Genomic DNA, 10137 nt, shown 5'->3' with positions numbered 1-10137 from the left:
TAATTTGTGTTCTGTGAAAAGGATGTTCATTGGTGTGAGGTCCATGGCTGAGACTTCTTCAGTCAGCTTGGTGAGTCAAGGGCTGAGAGATGCATGAGGCACCACCGTTATAGCTGTAGAGTTTGTCATTTCTTTTTCATCCTTTATCGAAGTGAATATTTTGTGATTTTGTTCAAAACCATCCAAGACAGTTGCTCTTTTGTTCTGAATTATTACATCACTCTGACATGCTCTTAGACCTACTTACTTTTTACATTTTATGTAACAACTCTTATATAGCGTTAGCTATGCCAGGTAATATGACTTGACTGTGTCCCCACCCAAATCTCATCTAGAATTTTAGTTCCCATGATTTCCATGTTTTGTGGGAGGGGCTTAGGGGGAGATAATTGAATCATGGGGCAGTTACCCTCATGGTGTTCTTGTGATACTGAGTGAGTTCTCATGAGATTCGATGGTTTTATAAGGGGCTTTTCCCCCCTTTTGCTAGGCACTTCTCCTTGTTGCTGCCATGTGAAGAAGGACATGTTTGCTTCCCCTGCCACCATAATTGTAAGTTTCCTGAGGCCTCTCCAACCATACTGAATTGTGAGTCAATTCAACCTCTTTCCTTTATAAATTACCCGGTCTTGAGTATATCTTTAGTAGCAGCATGAGAATGGTCTGATACACCAGGAATCTCAAAAATATTAAGTCATTTAATTCCTGCAACAACAAATGAGGTAGATATTATTATTCTCATTATACAGATTAGGAACTGAGGTACAAGGACATTTAATACCAAGCTCTAGGCACCATAAAGAGAGGGTCAGAAGTGTTCTTCAACCCTGGTTCTAGATTCCTTGCTCTTTTTAAAATTATTTGCTTTGAGATAGAATTCACTTATAAAATTTGCCACTTTAAATATAATACAACTCAGTGAGTTTTAGTATATAATACATTTCAGTGAGTTTTAGTATATAATACATTTCAGTGAGTTTTAGCATATTCACTGTGTTGTGTAGCCATCACTGCTATCTAATTACAGAACGTTTTCATTACCCAAAATAGAAATCTTGTACCATTAGCAATCAATACTAATCTCACTCACCCACACGCCCCTATCAATCACTCATCTGCTTTCTCTATATATAGATTTGCCTATTCTGGACATTTCATATAAATGGAATCATACAATATATGGCTTTTTGTGCCAGACTTCTTTCACCTACCATAATGCTTTTAAGGTTCATCCATATTTTAGCAAGTGTTATTACTTCACTCCTTGTCATAGCTGAATAATATTCCATTGTATAGATATACCACATTTTATTTATCCCTTCATCAGTTGATAGACATTTGGATTGTTTCCACTTTGGGGCTAATATGAATAATACCTTTATGAACATTCATATACTCGTTTTTGGGTGAACATATGTTTTCAATTCTCTTGGATATGCACTTTGGAGTAAAATTGCTGGGTCATATGGTAAGACTATCTTTAACTTCTTGAGGAACTGCCAAACTGTTTTCCAGAGTGGCTGCACTATTTTATATTTCCACCAGCAATGTATGAAGCAGAATCTGTGCTGTCAAGGGCTTTAATGTATTACTAATCAGCATTTAATGTGATTTTTAACTCGTTGATATATCATTGTGTTTACCCCTACTTTATTTCTGCTTGTATTTGTATGACATCTCCAAACTTTTACCTTCAGACTGGGCCATTCTTAAATACCTCTCTTTAATACAACACCTGCAAAACTTGTGGGTTTTGGACAACTATAAGATCATTTAACTATTAAACTGAGTATTTGTTGCTACAGTAGACATATTTACTCTTACTTTGCTGTATTTTATACTTTGTCTTTTTAATGTTTTCTTCCTCTTTCTCTTTTGCTCTATATAAGGTCTGTTTTATTTTTTTCCCATCTGGTAATTTGGATGTAGTACAGTTAGATTATATTTCTGGTGGTGGCTATGTTTTAACTTTATATAAAATCTTTAAACATGTATTTATCAATTATCAGTTTCAGATATGAAGCAAGATGTTTTAGTATTTTCTACAAAAGATGAAGATTCTACATACTATCATTATCTCTGGTTCCATCCTCATCACACACTTTTCTCTAAATTTGTGTGCTCTGATATTTCTGACCCTACTAATTTTAGCTGTAATTATTTCTATATTGTGCAGCTCTTCTCCCTAGAATAAGAATATTTTGATGCAGTCTTGTAATGTTAATTATCAGTACTATTTGGCTTGGTTCTATGATCAGTCCTTTCATAAGACAGCCTCTTCTTTTGTGGATCTTTTGGTTTGCTAAAATAAAAAAGCAAATGGGTGTGAGTCCTTGTACGTTGGAGACTTGTTCCTACAGCTTTTACTAAAGACAAACAAGTGGACTGAATATAGTATTCTCAGATCACATGTTTTTCCATCACAAATCTTCTTGACCTATTTTCTCAGACTTTCTGGAATCTGATGTTGCTGAGGAAATTCTGACCAAACCACGGTATTTTAAATTTTCTTTGCAATTTGCTTTTCAGGCCTGGATGTTTGTTGGATTCATCCTTGAATTTTAATAATTTTCACCAGGCCTTATTGTATATATTATTCAGAACACAGTAAGCCCAGTCATTTCTGTCAATTTAGTTTTCTCTTCATTTCAAGATGATTTTTGTTGTGTAACTGCATGCTATTTTGGTTTCCACTTGTTGTATGCTCTAGGTCGGTCAGCCCACGTGTTGCTATGGCAAGCGTGCCCCAATAGCCTTCCATATATGCCTTCCTTTCTCTCGTGGTTGTTATTTATTTTTCATTTTCCTTTGCATCTTCCAAGACTGTCTAAAGCCTGTTCATACTCCCAGCCCCCTGACTCAGGTTTCTGCAGTATTAATTCTTTTCTTTGCTACTTCTATTTTTTACATTCTGCACTGGTGTTATTTTCCCCTCAGTTTCTTTCCTTAAACCTGGCAAATGTCTTTTCTTCTCAGTCTGTTCTTTGATCAAGCTTCCTGTACACTTGCAGCTGACCAGCTGAATAATACTGGATAAACATCTCAAAATGGAACTAAAATATATACCCTCTGCTTTTATATTCCCTTCCCCATGTCTTACAATTACGGCGTGTTATGTTGGTTTTTCCTTTGGTTACCTTTTAAAGCTTAAGCAATGTACTACAACTCTTATTCCTGTTTCATGATGTTTGATGGTGGCTTCTAATCCCCCACAGTGTAAAGTCAGGACATCTGTGTCCTTACTCCTCCTTGTACATTTTCCCCCCAACATATTTTGATCCTCCAATCAGTCAAGTCTTCCGTACATCCTTCTTAGGGTGATTCTAAAACATGAAAACCATGAATCAGTATTATCACAATGAAACTGTTTAGTGCAGGCCAAAAATATGTGCCAGAATTCTACCTTCTTCTCGGAACCTCAAGGCCATAGATCCTGGAGATTCAGAGAAGAACATTCCTGCACAAAAATGAAGTGGAGTCTAATTTTTTGCATCAAGTGTTTAATGGAGGAATTTTGTTAGCTTCCTGTTGAATATATGACATTCTTGCAGTTTTTTGTTTTGTTGTTTTATTTCTGTTTTGTTTTTCTCCTGGAGTTTATAATTGCATTTATTTTTGTGGCATTTTTTGCTTTTATCATATTTATTTTTTAAAAACTCCTAAGATATTTTCTATTCTATGATATCCTGACATTTTCCTTCGAAATCCCTCTTCTCTAACCCCTATGGTAAACCACTTGCCTACTTCAACTACTGCATGGTTGTCATGCTGGGACCTCAGATCAGTGTCTTCCTGTTTTCTCTTCTTGTTTTAGTTCCTCATACTCCTAGAGAACATACCCCTTTCTAAGGAGGGGCTTACTTAAACATTACAACATCACAAGAAAGCTACAGGCCAATTTTTCTCAAAAACATGATAGTGCTTTAACAAACAGAATCTAGTAATATATGCATACACACATACACACACACACACACATATATATATATATTTGTGTATATATATTTGTATGCATGGGAATACATATATATTTTGTGTATATATATGAATGGGTGTATGTATATATAATGCACAAGTGGAATTTATCCTAGAAATTCAAGATTGCCTAATTATCAAAAATCAATGTATTTCAGTGTCAAATCATGTATCAATTTCACAGTGAGATCATCATTAGATGCATGATCTCAATAGATGCACAAAATGACAAATTCTAACACCTATTCTTGGTAAAAACAAATAAACAAAAACAACAACAACAATAAAAATCTCTTGGCAAACTAGAACAGAAGGGAACTTTCTCAACTTCTCAATGGTGAAACACTTAATGGCAAAACACTGAACATTTTTCTACTAGGACAATTAAATGGCAAGGGCATCAAATATTACCACATTTATAATAAACACTTGTCTAGGCAGTAACACACAGCAAGGAAAGAAAAGAAAAATGGTCCTTCCTATCTAGTGAAAAGGAAGAAAGATAATTGTCTTATTTGCAGGTAATATGATTATCTGTGTATAAAATATTAAAGAATCTACCAAAATAAGCTACAACTAACATGTGAATCCCTTTGCCAGTGGTGGTCTGTGTTGACAACTGCTGACTGATTGGGGTGGTGGGTGATTGGAGTAGTTCTGGCAATTTCTTAAAATAAGACAACAGTTAAGTGTTCCGTGTCAATTGACTTTTTCTTACACAAAAGATTTCTCTGTAGCATGTGATACTGTTTTATAGCATCTATCCACAGTAGAACTCTTTCAAAACTAGAGTAAATCGTCTCAGACCCTGCCACTACTTTATCAACTAAGTTTACGTACTGTTCTAAATTCTTTGTTTCATTTCAACAATATTCACAGCATTTTCACCAGGAATAGATTCTATCTCAAGAAACCACTTTCTTAGTTCAACCATAAGGAAGCAATTCCTCATCTATTCAAGCCTGATCATGAGATTGCAAGCAATTCAGTCCCATCTTCAGGCTCTACTTCTAATTATAGTTCTCTTGCTATCTCTACCACATCTCCAGTTACTTCCCCCACTGAAATCTTGAAATCCTCAAAATCAACTTTTTCTAAACTTTTACTGTTCATTTTTTTACTTCCTCCCATGAATTACAAATGCTCTTAATGGCATCCAAGAAGGTGAATCCCTTCCAGAAGGTTTTCAATTTATATCGTCCAGATCTGTCAGAGGAATTATTATCAATGGCAGCTATTGCCTTACAAAATGTATTTCTTAAATAATAAGATTTGAAATTTGAAATTACACTTTGATCTATAGGCTGTAACACTGATGTTGTATTAAACAGCTGTGAAAACAACATTAATTTCTTTGTACGTCTCCATCAGAGTTCTCAGGTAAACCCAGTACTTTGTTAATGAGCAACAATATTTTGAAAACAAAAAAATCTTTTTTTTTCTGAGTAGTAGTTCTCAACAATGGATTTAAAATATTTGGTAAACCATGCTGTAAACAAAGCAGCTGTCATTCATACTTCGTTGTTTCATTTATAGAGGACAAGCAGAATAAATTTAGCATAACTCTTATGGGTCCTAGAATTTTCAGAATATCTGGTGAGCATTGGTTGTAATTATTGTCACCAGCTACATTAGCCCCTAATGAGAGGGTTAGTCTGTGCTTGAAGTTTTGAAGTCAGGCATTGACTTCTCTTCTCCAGCAGTGAATGTCTTAGATGGCATCTTTTTTCAATAAAAGTCTGTTTTGTCTCCATTGAAAATCTTTGGTTTAATGTTGCCACCTTCATTAATAATCTTAGCTAAATCTTCTGGGTAACTTGTTGCAGCTTCTTCATCAGCACTCACTGCTTCACCTTGTACTTTTATGTTATAGAGATGGTTTCTTTCCTTAAGCCTCATGAACCAACCTCTGCTAGCTTCCAGCTTTTCTTCTGCAACTTCTCCATCTCTCTCAGCCTTCACAGTATTAAAGAGAGTTAGGGGCTTGCTCTGGATTAGGTTTTGGCTTAAGGGAATGTTGTGGCTGGTTTGATCTTCTAACCTGACCACTAAAACTTTCTTCATATCAGCAACAGGTCTGTTTAGCTTTCTTAACATTCATGTGTTCACTGGAGTACCACTTTTAATTTCCTTCAAAAACTTTTTCTTTGCATTCACAACTTGGCTTTGTGGTGTAAAGGGCCTAGCTTTCAGCCTATCTATCTCTGTTTTGACATGTCTTCCTCACTGAGCTTAATCATTTCTAACTTTTGATTTAAAATGAGAGACTTGAACACTTAGGAGCCACTGTAGGGTTACTAATTGTCCTAATTTCAATGTTGCTGTGTCTCAGACAATATAGAAGCCCAAGGAAAGGGAGAGAGAAGGAGAAATGGCTAACCGATGGAGCAGTCAGAACACACACATTCATTAAGTTCACTGTCTTATATGGGTGCAGTTCATTGGTGCCCTAGAACAATTACAATAATCATATCAAAGATCACTGATCACCAATCATCATAGCAGATACAATAATAATGAAAAAGTTTGGAATATTGCAAAAATGACCAAAATGTGACACCAAAACCTGAAGTGAGCACATGCTATTGGAAAAATGATGCTGATAGACTTCCTCGACACAGAGTTGCCACAGACCTTCAATTTGTAAAAAACACAATATCTCCGAAGCACAATAAAGCAAAGCACAATAAAACCAGGTATGCCTGCACAATAGCCTCAAAAATAGAAACTACTGGGGGATAAATTTAACAAGATAGGTGCAAGGCCTATAAACTAAAAAGCTCCCCAGCATGGCTGCAAGAAAGAAAACGAAAGCTCCACACGTGGAGAGAGATTACATGTCCTTGGATCAGAAGAGTCACTGTATTAAGTCGTCAGTTCTCTCCAAATCAACCTATAGATTCATTGCAATGTTAACCAAAATCCCAATAGCAGTTTTGTAGAAATTGGCAAGCATATATGTATATAAAATATAAACTATAGTATCTTTATATATAAATGACTATATTTCTGTATAATATAAACTATAATATAATATATATATTTATATATAAATAACACACACATATACATACATATGCTGGATATATGCATATATACATATCTATGTGTGTGTATACATATATACACATATATATATATACACACACACACATATATGTGTGCATGTATATATATACCTAAATTGAGGTGTGTGTATGTGTGTGTATAAAAATATACATATATGTGTGTTATTTATATATAAATATATATAGTTCTATATATGTATATCTGTGTGTACATGTGTATTTATATGGAATTGCAATGATCTAGATTAGCTAAAGAAATTTGGAAAAGAAGAAAGTTAAATAACTCATATTACTTGATTTCAAGCTTACTATGAAGCTGCAGTAGTGAAAAAAGTGTGTATTAGTTAAAGGATACACTTATTGCTTAACAGAATGAAATAAAGAGGTCAGAAATACACCCACTCAAACATGGTCAACTGATTTTTGACAAAACTCCTAAGAAAATCCAGTGAAGAAAGGATAGCCTCTTTAACAAATGTGCTGGAAAAATCGAACATCCATGTGCAATAAATAAATAAAGGAACTTGACATCACACCAGATACAAACATTAACTCAAGATGAATCATAGCCCTAAATGTAGGAAGTGATTTTGTATATTCTGGAATAAAATATAAAAGAAAGTTATTGTGACCTTAGATTAGGCAAAGATTTCTTAGATACACAAAGAAAAGACACAGAAAAAAGAAATGATCAATTGTATTTTGTTATAATTTAAAACACTTGTGCTTCAAAAGACACCATTATGAAAATGAAAACGCAAGCCAAGACTGGGGAAAAATTTTCACAAAACAGTACATCATAGAAAGACTTGTAACCAGAGTATACAAAGAACTTACACAGTGCAATAAAAAATAAAAATTAGCAAAAGATTTTGTCATTTTACAAAAGAATGTATGGATGGCAAATCAACATGAGAAAAAATGTTCAACATCATTAGACATTAGGGAAATGTAAATTAAAATCAAAATGAGAAACCATCACATACCTATTAGAATGGTGTAAAAAATCCCAAGAGCCCAACCAGAATGGCCATTAATATAAAGTCAAAAGCCAATAAATATTGGCGTGGAGGCCATGAAAAGGGAACACTTACACGTTGTTGGTGGGAATGTAGATTAGCACAACCTTTATGAAAAACAGTATGAAGATTTCTCAAATAACTAAAAGTAGAACTACCATTTGATCCAGCAATTTCACTACTGGACATCTACCCCAAGGAAAAGCAGTCACTGTATCAAAAAGACGCCTGTATGCATGTTTACTGCTACACAATTCACAACTGCAAAGATATAGAATCAACCTAAGTGCCCATCAACCAATGAGTGGATAAAGAAAACGTGGTATATATACATCATGGAACACTACTCAGCCATAAAAGAGAATGAAATAATCTATTTGGCAGCAACTTGGACAAAACTGGAGGCCATTATCCTAACTGAAGTAACTCAGGAACGAAAAAACAAACACTGCATGTTCTCACTTATGAGTGGATGCTAAGCTATGGATACCCAAAGGCATGTAAACTGGCATATTGGACATTGGAGACTTAGAAGATGGGAGAATGCGAGAGGAATGAGAGATGAAATGTTACCTAGTGCAATGTCCACTATTTAGGTGATGGGTACACTAAAAGCCCAGATTTCACCACCATACAATTCATCCATGTAACCCAAAATCACTTGTACCCCTGAAACTATTGAAATAAAAAAATTGTTAGATGCCAAATTCTGCCAAAAATGTGAAGCAACTGGAATCCTCATCCATTGGGAATACAAAGCGGAACAGCCACTTTGGAAAAGAGTGTGATCGTTTTTTATAAAGTGAGGCATATGTTTACTATGCAGTGCAGCCATTGCATGCCTAGATATTTACTTAAATGCAATAAAACATTCATTCACACAAAGACTAGTATACAGACAATCAGGGCATAATATCCCAAAACTGAAAGCAACCCAAACACACCTCTTCTGGTGGTAGAAAAAGACATTCTCCTATGGGCTTACAATAGACTACCACATAGCAAGAAAAAGGAATGAGTTACTCAACCACTAAACAATATGGATGAATCTCAAAAGTGTTATACCAAGGGAAAGAAGCCACAGAAGACAACATTTTCCACTATTCCATTTATATGAAATTCTCAAGAATGAAAAACAGTGAAAGAAAGCTTTTTGGAGCGATGGAACTGTTCTGTCATAATCAAGCATGCATCAAATCTCTTCAAATTACAAGATTAACTATGGAAACTTTGATTCTATGTAAATCTTACTCCCATAAAGCTGATTGATTAAGAGGGTGCTTAGTGGATCAGCTTTCTGAGTCTTCACTGAGTCTTTGCCTTTGGACCAACCTCCACTTTTGAGTGATGGTTAAACTCTGCACATGGGATTTTAGGTTCCATTATTTCTTCTCCCCCAAATGTTGAAAGCATTGTCTTCTAGCATCCAAGTGTTACTTTTGAAAACTCAAATCCCAGTCTGATTCTCATGGGGTGACTTATTTCTCTTGCTTTAATTTTTTATGATAATGATATTAACAAACCCTCACCAAGAGCTGCAGCGTTCCCAGGTCTGTTCTTCACACCCTACTCCCAGCGCCTTGGGATTGCTCCGTGATAAATCCAGCCATAATGTCTTTTTCATTGCTGTTCTGAGAACTCAGAGAACTTCTCCAATATAAAGACTACTATCCTTTGGGGGTGGTTTCTTCTATTGTTTCCTGACCACTTTTTCTGTCTCAGCATCTTCTCTTCTCTGCTGCTAGTATATTCAGTAATAGGGATTAGACCTCTTGGGATTGATCCCTTATTTCTCTTATCTCTTATCTTGTAATTTCTCCTCTTTCCAGACCTTTTATTGCCTCTTTTATTTTGGCAATCATGATTTTAATCTCTAAGATATTTTCTGTTCTCTGAGCAACCCTTCTCCCTAGGCTACTGTTCTTGTTCTTGAATGTAACCTCTTCCTGAAAGACACCGAATGTCCTTTTGGAACGTTTGCTTTATCTTGATTTTATATTGGCCTTTCTCTTTTACCTGCTACACAGACACACAGACACAGACACAGACACACACACACACACACACACACACAC

General features: G+C 35.2%; 1 long non-coding RNA gene across 1 annotated transcript in view; it reads right to left on the bottom strand.

Annotated features, from left to right (window-relative positions):
* Positions 1–678: 678 nt before the first annotated feature.
* The window catches only part of LOC116530794, a 79651-nt gene continuing 70192 nt past the window's right edge, over positions 679–10137 (bottom strand). The window contains exons 4-5 of the long non-coding RNA XR_004260131.1: positions 3244–3323; positions 679–2302 (exon numbers count right to left, since the gene is read on the bottom strand). This is a non-coding gene — a long non-coding RNA (uncharacterized LOC116530794). The remainder of the gene's footprint in view (positions 2303–3243; positions 3324–10137) is intronic.

This window comes from Sapajus apella, unplaced genomic scaffold (genome assembly GCF_009761245.1).
Source record: "Sapajus apella isolate SASKATOON/1434 unplaced genomic scaffold, GSC_monkey_1.0 scaffold68, whole genome shotgun sequence".
NCBI lineage: Eukaryota > Metazoa > Chordata > Mammalia > Primates > Cebidae > Sapajus > Sapajus apella.
Note: the sequence above shows the minus strand (reverse complement) of the source record. Positions and strands in the feature narration are given on the sequence as shown.